The sequence below is a fragment of the Palaemon carinicauda genome, chromosome 26 (assembly GCF_036898095.1).
Source record: "Palaemon carinicauda isolate YSFRI2023 chromosome 26, ASM3689809v2, whole genome shotgun sequence".
Classification (NCBI taxonomy): domain Eukaryota; kingdom Metazoa; phylum Arthropoda; class Malacostraca; order Decapoda; family Palaemonidae; genus Palaemon; species Palaemon carinicauda.
This window is the reverse complement of record NC_090750.1, coordinates 76,840,152-76,849,886: the sequence shown is the minus strand read 5'-3', so window position 1 is coordinate 76,849,886 and position 9,735 is coordinate 76,840,152. Positions and strand designations below refer to the sequence as shown.

Below are 9,735 nucleotides of genomic sequence, written 5' to 3'. Positions count from 1 at the left end.
TTTTTTTTTTTAGAGGAAGTCGCATTTGACTTTTCATAATCTGATTTTGTTTTCCAAAAGCGCTCCATCCCATGCTTATCCTTCTTTTAATTTCGGTCTCGTGTCCTGGCAAAACACTTAATGTCTGTCCTAAGTACGTAAATTCATTAACAATCTCTAAAGGTTCATTCATAAGTCTCATTTGTTGTCACTTTGCATTTTCATTGAACAGTATCCTAGTTTTAATCATATTCATTTTCAGTCCTGCATTCTCTATTCAAATCTTCTATCATCTTTTGTAATTCCTCCCATGCTTTATTAAACACAACTATATCATCTGCAAATCTCAAGTTGTTAAGGTATTCCCATTAGTATCAATTCCTACATTTTCCCAGTCCATTTTTAAAAAAAAACTTCTAGGCATCTTGTGAATAATTTAGGAGAGATGGGGTCTCCCTGTATTACTCCATTCTCAGTTGGAATTTGTTCACTATTTTATGTAGTTTTAGGATTTCTGTATTTCCTGTGTAGATATCTTCAAGTGTTTCAACATAAGATTCATCTATTCCTTGTCTTTGAAGGGCTTTTATCACTGGTGAGTTTTTGACAGAATTAAAAGCTTTCTCATAGTTCTATAAATGCCATACATAGTGGTTTTTCATACTCAAACATTTTTCATTACGCACATACCTAGATACATACATACGTACATACATACGTACATACATACACACATACTGTATTAAATATATTGCACATGAAAGTACCTGCCAGTGACAGCTGACGGAAAGCTACTGAAATATAATGCTAATGAAAACTGATAAATAAAATTGTTTTTTAATGCAATTAAGGCGCAAGCTGACGCAAACTGAAAACTGCTAACCACAAGGGGTTAAAAGTAATCACAGTAAAGAAACACGTTTTCCGATTGATCTAATAGCAATATATGAAGTAATAGGAGTAGAATTTTTTTTTTAGTCTAGCAAATATAATTTAAAGGACAGTAAACACTAGCATTGATGAATAGAAGTATTCCAATTTGAGAAAGTGGCTATTGTGCAGTTCTGAAAAGAGCTCTCGATTATCAGGACTTGAGTTCGTTCAAACTTATTTCGAATCTATCCTTCATGTCAAAATTGTGGAACAACTAGTTTGATCTTTCGGAAAGAATTGAAGCATTGCTTGGTAACCAATAAACACAGGCAATTATTTTCTACCGAGGCAGTTATGTACTATGTTGTAAATGATGGATGAGTTAACCCCAATTATTCATATAGCAGCAGCTATGGTACCCGGACATAGGCCTATACTTATTTATTCTTGATTTTCCATGAAGGATTGTTGCTTAGGAAGCCTCGTAATAAAGTTATCAAATTCGGTCGTCTAAAACATCTAATGCATCGTGCTTCCATCAAATTGTGTCAATACGAGAACAATTACAGGGGTTTTAGAGCTTTCAGCTATGCTGCCTTGAAACTACAGTATATAATAACTTCCCACTAGACATCCGAAAGACTGAAGATATAAAGACATACAAGAAAAAAATGGAAGACCTTCTTTTCTAATTGCTTCGATAACTGGGATTTCACAATTAACGTGGACTGCGATGTGAGATTTTTGAGCAGTCGGTATTATGTAATACTCGTGATGAAATTAATTATTTTTTTCATATCAAGTGAATGAACAGAACCGTACAATTTTTCAACAAACATCAGATTAAAGAATAACATGTCTTTATTCGTTTCTGTTGTGTGTTAAGAGATATGTTTTGAAAGAGTTGAGCGTAACTTGAAATATTTGACTTTTCTGCTGGTATACTATTAATCCATAGCGTCGCCATCTCCTTTCTGAACGAATCCAATTTCAAGACATTTTATCGGCGATTGTACTGTAGGAAGATTTTTAAAAATAGGTTTAGATGAATTTATTTTACTTAATTATTTATGATCTTGCAAACTATTACTATAAGTAGTGATACAGCCAAAAAATAACGGAAATGGTGTTCCGGAAGGATTAGTTAAGCAAATAATTTGTTCCAATATACAGAAATTGTATTTTCAGCATCGGAAGATGTCACAAGGACGTAGGAATTATAAGTTTCTCAACTCTTATAATTTATATTGAATCTCATTATAAGAGGATCGGGAATGCCAATGTTGCCGGATACATCGATGTCTAAATAGCATCTGGATCCCCTTATTCGACAGTCAGCTGTTTCAATACACCTGTCTGTTTAGGAGGGTTTCGCTGCTTATTGTGTAAACAAGAAATGGTTGTAGTTTCTTCCGTTATTTTCTTCATATTCTGAGGTAAGCACCGTACAAAGGTAACGCCAACGGGAATGTCCTCGTAGAAAATACTTAAAAATGTCCGAGGGGGAGGAAATTGCACCTAGAACCATAGATATCAGGAAAGGAAAGGAGAATACGCATGTACGCACACACCCCTCTGCAATTTCAGTGTTGCCGCTGCCGCTTAATCCCTCGATACTAATGTCAATATCAAACGAATATTTTATCATATTTTTGTTTCTTTCCATTGAGGAAAACCTTCCTATCAATTCTAAGATTCTAGAATTCATTTCCGGCAAATTGCCAGGGGAGGTTTGCTCTGAGTGTTTAGTTTACTTCTATTCAAAGTCTAAGGGTTTAGGGTTAGGCTAGGGGCTAGACTTGACAGGAATTATTATTCCCCGAATTATAAAGTTATTTCCTACTTAACCATGGGATATTCTTGTTTACATAATTGCATACCTAATTGGAACTCTAACTCTCAAATCATCATTATCTATTCCTGTTATTCATCGAATTGCATACCTATTTGGTAATAATTATCAAATATTCGTGATATTCATCGAATTGTATACTTCTTTGATGCTTGAATATCAACTATCCCTGTTATTCACCAGATTGTATAATTATTGAATTCTTCTTTGATGCTTAACTATTAAATATTCCTGTTATTCATTGAATTGTATACTTCTTTGATGGTTAACTATCAAATATTCCTGTTATTCATTGAATTATATAATTATTTGATGGCTAACTATCAAGTATTCCTGTTAATCATTGAATTGTATACTTCTTGGATGGCTAACTATCAAATATTCCTATTATTCATTGAGTTGTATACTTCTTAGATGGTTAACTATTAAATATGTTATTCAATGAATTGTATACTTCTTTGATGGTTACTATCAAATATTCCTGTTATTCACCGGGTTTTATACTTATTTGACATGAAGTATAAAATAAGTACTATTTGCACAGGCTGAAGAAATCCATGTTATGTAGGTTTTAATTCATCACAACGTTCAATAACATCTAGGTTATCCTAGGATACTAATCAAGTTGCCTTTTTGCATTTTGTTAGGAGGCTTTCTGATATATTAATTTCTAACCAAATACTTGAACTATGTATTTTTCCTACTTTTTATTTTGTGTTTTATCCATTTCCGACAATCGGTTTTTGAGTTTTCCGACTCCCCCCTTATTAAAACATTAATGGGGATCATGGTGGGAACCGAGTTTGTTCCAGTGAAAAAAACCCCAAACAAGTGTTTTGCAACAAAATTAATGATCAGAAAAGATATATGGTTCATGTAAGTGGCATGAAATTAAAATATGATTATCAGTAGTATGTATCACATCCCTCAAATAGGCAATTAAACATGATCTCATAGCTCCTCTATTCTTGAAAGTAGTACGCAAATGTGCTGCTCATGTCATACACGTTTCACTAATAGAATATCATGATTACCTATAATTTATATCATGCTCAAATGGTCTTTGATCCTCCATGGTTCGCCTTCCTCACAATTAAATATTAACTCATTTGTTCCTCTATTTTGGTAGTCGTTGCATGAATGCGCTGCACATGCCAACCAATTGGGGACTCTATTTCTGATATTTTTGACTTTCAAATGTCCAAAAATGGCTGTGTACTAAACAAAGATTATTTTCAAATTTAATCAGTTACTGAAATACATGAAATGAAACTAGATTTTGAAATAGATTGAATTCTCTCTAGGAGACGTCTTCTTGTAACGGTAATCTTGCTGGAACTGAAGGGTAGGAGAAGGGAAAAGGGCCTGTAGTGAAATAACATCTGGGAATTTATGCATAGATACTTGGAAGCTCTTAATTGGTTTAAAAAGCCGGCTAGTGATTAAGTTGCACAAAAAACAGAACTGCCAAAAGCGAATGCAAGCGACACATACTTAGTATCCCACCATAACCCGCCATCAGTGTCCCAAAAGTAAACAATACACTTAGACAATGAAATGGTGTTCAAATTTTAGTCAATTGATATGTAAGATGCTATGGCCTAGCCCCAATTAGTCATACAGAGAAAAATGTCAAAATAGCTAGCATGCCTCTATTTCTTTTGAATTCCTGATTTGCTAGAAATGAAATTACTGTATCATATAATAACTTTATTTTGTTACTAAGATGGACGTTTTCTAGTTATATGGTCCCTTGAAGTCAGGTTAGGAGACGTTACCTGAGGTGTGGTTAAGTGGAGATTCATTCCATCATTTCACAGTTTTTTAGGTTCCCTTTCCAAAAAATATTGTTCAAGTTTGTAGTCTTCTATTATTGTACTGTATGTCTTGTACCCCCATCTATCTCTAAGAATACTGAATTCTGATAAAATTGAAAGCTAAAATCACTCAGGAAGCAGACTATAATTTTGTTGAACCATAATTTAGCTCTTAAGATATGGTCCTGACAGATTTTAAAAATTTACCCCTCAGATTATTATGGTTTTACTGTCATGGTTTTTTTTTTTTAGAAAGTAATTTTTATAGTAGTTTTTGGTTAGTGCCCACTAATTAGGAAATTAGGGATTTCCAGCAAGAAGTAAACCTTAAATCCAGTCAAACATACATACATTCAGTATAAGAAAAGAGCTCAATTATCTATTCTATCCTAATATAATTCAATTTAGGGTGCTAATCCTTCATCGGGAAAACAACCTCCGAATTTAGACCGCCATTAAAGGACAAAAAAGAGTTTCCCTACAACAAGACAACATTGTTGTCTCGCCCAAGGATCTCCTGTCCTCTCCCATCAAGAGCTGTGTAATTAGTGTAGATTTCTTTGTAAAGGAATTGTCTTCCGACAGTAAACGACAAGCTCTTCAAGCTTACGATCCTTTTCGCATTCGTTCTCATTCTTTTGACTGCACACCTGGATGTCTCTCACCTGTGTGCGATTATGCGCATCCCTCGGAACGTGCATACTCCGCCAGATAGTGCACATTCTTTGTTGGGTCTTAGTCCTCACTGCACGCTTGCTCATGATTTTGAGCTGCTGTCTCCTAGAGCACAAACGCCTCTGTGCTTACGGGGTACCTGGAAGTTGAATAATCTGTTTATGCGTACCCTCTATTGAGGGAGGGCTCTCTTTGTTGCACCTGATTACACAACAATACTCGCTTCAGAACCTACTTCATAGCGTTATATGTGCATTCCGACTTGGGAAGATTTTCTGTTGAGCAGACACACGGATCAAGATGAGTACTCTCCTGTTCACTGATGATCTTCTCTGACAGTATACCAACCAACGAGAATGCACTCCTCTGAGCACTCTAGGGGCTTTTCCCTAGGAATTTTGAGATAGCCTCTTAATGCTCTTTCGATGAAAGAAGACGTATAGTACAGATAGAAGCTACACACTTATTCTCGTTCTCAAATGTAATCAGCTTTAGACTGCATATTCCTTAGAAAAGGAGAATATTCCTGTTAAAAATTGACTTATGATTGGGCTTCCTGACAATGCGCCCACGCTCTCTCATAGCTACTTATGAGGTTTAGAGCACAAGAGCTATTTGGCAAGGCTTTCAGGTGATTTTCTCTCAGATCAGGAGGAAATGCCTTTTGAAGAGCATTCATCGGCAGACACAAGAGTATCTTGGCGGGCGATGGAGCACTCTCCTTCGGATTCATGAGCATCTCGCTATGGTCGCTCACCTACATACATTAAGACTAATAGAATGGATCATGTTACATGCTATCAGGTGCACTCTTAGCTGGATGTTTGCGCACAAAATTTGTGATCATGTTTGTTAATTAGGGAACTCGGTCACCTTTACAAATATGTTAATTCACACTCGTAACGATTTCCTCATTGTGTATGACGAGCGCCATTCATGCTCTCAAGCTCTCTCTTTGGTTTAAGCACTCTTCTCCCATAACAGAAATTCTGAATGAGCCTGTGATCTTAATGCACTTTCCCTCCCCTTGTAAGAGGCTCTCACCAATTGAATTGTAGAAAACTCCTACACATAAGTCGAAAACAACTTTGATTTATGAAAAGCTCTCTAAGAATATCCCCCATGCTGTACAGTACTAGGTATTTGGAAGATATTTCTCATTAATCACGGGCAGAGGCAGACACACAATGAGATACAAAACTTCTCCTAAGGAGAGTTATCACTAGAGGACAAGGCCTTCTATCTTCTCCTTCAGACATCCTCTTAACACAGGAAGCACACATAAATACAGGGGAAAATTGGGATCTGTCACCGCAAGACCCTAACCCTTCTAGCGTATCTGCGAAGGAGAGGTCCCCTAGAGACTGTGATTAAAGGACATCAACACTGACTTGCAGACAATCCAACGCAATCCAATCGGCATTCTTCATACTGAAGAATCTCCTCCTCTGCTGAGAGGTGGAGATTCATCAGAAATCAATCCAGCTACATCAGACTTAGGCTTCGCTCCAACGGAAGTGTAGGAAAAGTAATCAGAATCACCTTTCCTGGAAGTATCGACTCATTATGCAGGTCATTGATTTAAGAGAACCAATCTCAGAACCTAAGAAAAGCAACAAGACCGCCAAAACTCCATTAGAACTTCTCTGGTCTTATGTAGCCAAGGAAGCAATTGACAATGCAGACATGTAAGTCTTCACCAGGAGGAACTCTGTCATGGCCAGCCACTCGAAAACTGTAAAATCTTTCCACCGGCCTTTCCGAGGCAAAGGCAATTGTATGTGATGGAAAATTCCGCTCCTTTGCCTCTACCAGTGGATGCAGTCATCTCCACATGCCCGAAAGCTCGATAGAGAAGTTTGGTTTCCAGCCAACCATATTCTCAGCCATGAAATCATTAAAAATAAAAGGCATGGCAATGCCTAGCTTGCAAGTAGTATCATCGGTGGACCACTGGCTTCTTCTCAGGATTTATCGCACCCTGAGATGAAGAAACAGTTTACGGACTTTGTTATATCTGGGGCAGTTACCTTTCTAGCCAACCAATCGACGAACCAACGGGCCAAGTAGGTCCTAAAATCTTCATAGCTGCAAAACGCACAAGGCATATTGGACAAAGGGAGTCTTTAGGATTAAGAAATGCCCCAATTACTAACAATCTTGGCCTGTACCCTCCGGAGGAAGTGGAAAGAACAATTGAAAAGTGGAGGAAACCGAACCAAGACATGTTCACAACAAAGCTAAATGATAAGCTCCCAGTTTAGTTCTCAATGATGCCAGATCAGGCAGCGGTGTTGGAGGTCCAACACTCATGGGAAGGTGTAGAGGTTTTGCTCTTCCGCCTTTTGTTGGATCAGAAGGATATTCAACAAAAGTGTGAAATACCCCAAACCTCAAGATGACTTGGGTTCTTAAAGTGGGTCCTTAGGTTATACGCCTCATGTTTCACTTCTGAGGTTTTAAAAACATTCTCCATAGCAAACTCCTGACGCGTTCGTTTGAACGTATGCCTAAGTGTAAAACAGAATGCCAACCATTGACTGAGCAGCCTCCATAATTAACCTCGCCTGACTTCATATCGTCACCTTTCTTGACCTCCTACTCTTCTCCGCCTCTTGCAGTAAGGTCTGGCCTTCCACTTACACCTTGAGGGCCATGGCAGTATCGTTAAAAGTGATCCATCATGTGAATGATACCCACAGAGTTCAACGTCATGATTTTATAACTAGACCAGAGCGCCAGCATCAAGTAGGTTGTAACGTTGTGATGAACGGGGTTTTGCCTCAACAGCATATGGAAATAAGATGTCCTGAACCTTTCCCTCCATTTCCTAGAGTGATTGCTGAGGATCATCTTTCGAGGGGGACTAGGCCCATTAGTACCATTTGGTTCAGATTGATTTTGACCTTACCTCAGAGGAGGAGTTTATCAAGCCTCCACTTACTCCTGCTAAATGATATCCTGACTTTACCTCACTGGTGAATTAGTCTTGGCAAGATCATCCTTTGTCACAGTCCCTTTTTCCCATTCCTGCACCAGAGTTCAGGAGGTAACAGGAAGACATTCCTGAAAGGTGTACGAATCATCATCCAGTAGTCAAACAAAAAGATACTTTTGTTCTTCTGCCGAGTAAATGGTCTAGGGTATACCTTGCTTATTTTCCCTCCAATTATGAGTAAAGATCCATCTACTACCACTGTGGAGGTGGATTCCTCGGATCTTACAGGTATAGATCCTTCAGAAGTTCCGACAGCAGAGCCGGGTGAGGAGTCTTTCTTTCACTGGGTTCTTGGAGGTGATCCAAAGGTTAAATAAACATGGTGAAGCCCCTCCTGCACCATACGTAGGGAGGAAGACGCCCATTGACGGATTCTTCTCTGAATCCCACAGATCTAAGCATGCTGTAGGTATGAAGTACAGTACTCTGGTCCTGATAGGGATAGGACACCACTTATAAGATTGAACAACAGGTCTCTGCTACGAAGGACTTCCATAAGGCGGCAAGTTCATCAAAATTAATTCCCCCATTGCTCTCTAAGCATAGAAAATTCTATGTAAAAGAAGGGACTCGTCTCAATCCATTGCCTGATGCGGTAACCTTGACCCTGGGCATCTCAAGTGAGAAACTCGGCAGTCGGCGGTTTGACAGCTGTTGAGATCCTAACCTTTGAAAGAGATTCCATATCAGCCTTGTAGGTATGCTCATGGTTGGATCACTGGTCAGGCACAGTTTCTTACTACACACTTTCGGAAAACTATCTGATCCAAGAGTCCAAAAACAGCATGAGGAACTTGTTTGATCAGTGGCCAAGGCGTTAGAATTCCTGTTTCACCAATTTGCTTTCTTCTGGGGCAACTGCTTCATCAAGAGATGAAATTCAGTTGTTAGTAAGTTTGTGCGTCAAATGGCTTCAAGGGACTCACTGTTGCTTTGGAACACCCTCATGACACTTGTGTTCAACTTTGTTCCCACCTGCTGAGGCCACGACGGTTTTTGATAAATGTGAAAAGGTTAACCAAGCTACCTTCTTCAGGATAGCACTCTCATCTAAGCAATCTCAGCTGTTGCCTGTAAAACAAAGAGCTTCCTCTCCTAAACAGCAATATCCACAGCATAGGCTTCTTCATGAAGCGGACCATTCCTATTATTGGAAACAGGATTGGGCCCATTTCATTCGGCATCGTTGACATCTCAACAGACGTGGTCAAGGAAGGAGAGGTTCGCATTAAAGAAGGCAATCCCCTCATTCTGCCACCCATAGAGGATGCTTGGCAAGTTGGTGGACGAGGTGGTAGTTCTATGGGACTGAATTCTGGGCTGTAGAGGTCTTGCATTTTGAGTATCTTGTCCCATTCATGACATGTTGCCCTCTTCTGAATAAGACTCAGATGAATCCGTTGTTTCATTTGGAAAGATCTCCAAAAGACATTCTATTGGACATGGTTCAGGCTATTATCAAGTCCAAGATGGGTCTTTTGTCTTCTATAGCAGCTTGCTCCTAGTGGAAAAGTTGATGGGAAGTTGGAGACCATTTATAG

The 9,735-nt window shown here is 38.6% G+C and overlaps 1 protein-coding gene across 7 annotated transcripts in view; it reads left to right on the top strand.

The window, feature by feature from the left end:
- The window catches only part of LOC137619596 (protein split ends-like), a 167,048-nt gene that overhangs the window by 97,682 nt on the left and 59,631 nt on the right, over window positions 1-9,735 (top strand). For 4 of the 7 annotated variants that reach the window (XR_011039931.1, XM_068349770.1, XM_068349774.1 and 1 more), the window contains exon 1: window positions 2,155-2,288. The exons of 2 other annotated variants lie outside the window; for them this stretch is intronic. The gene's annotated coding sequence lies outside the window, so the exon portion shown is untranslated. One more of the 7 variants, XM_068349773.1, reaches the window with a different exon arrangement.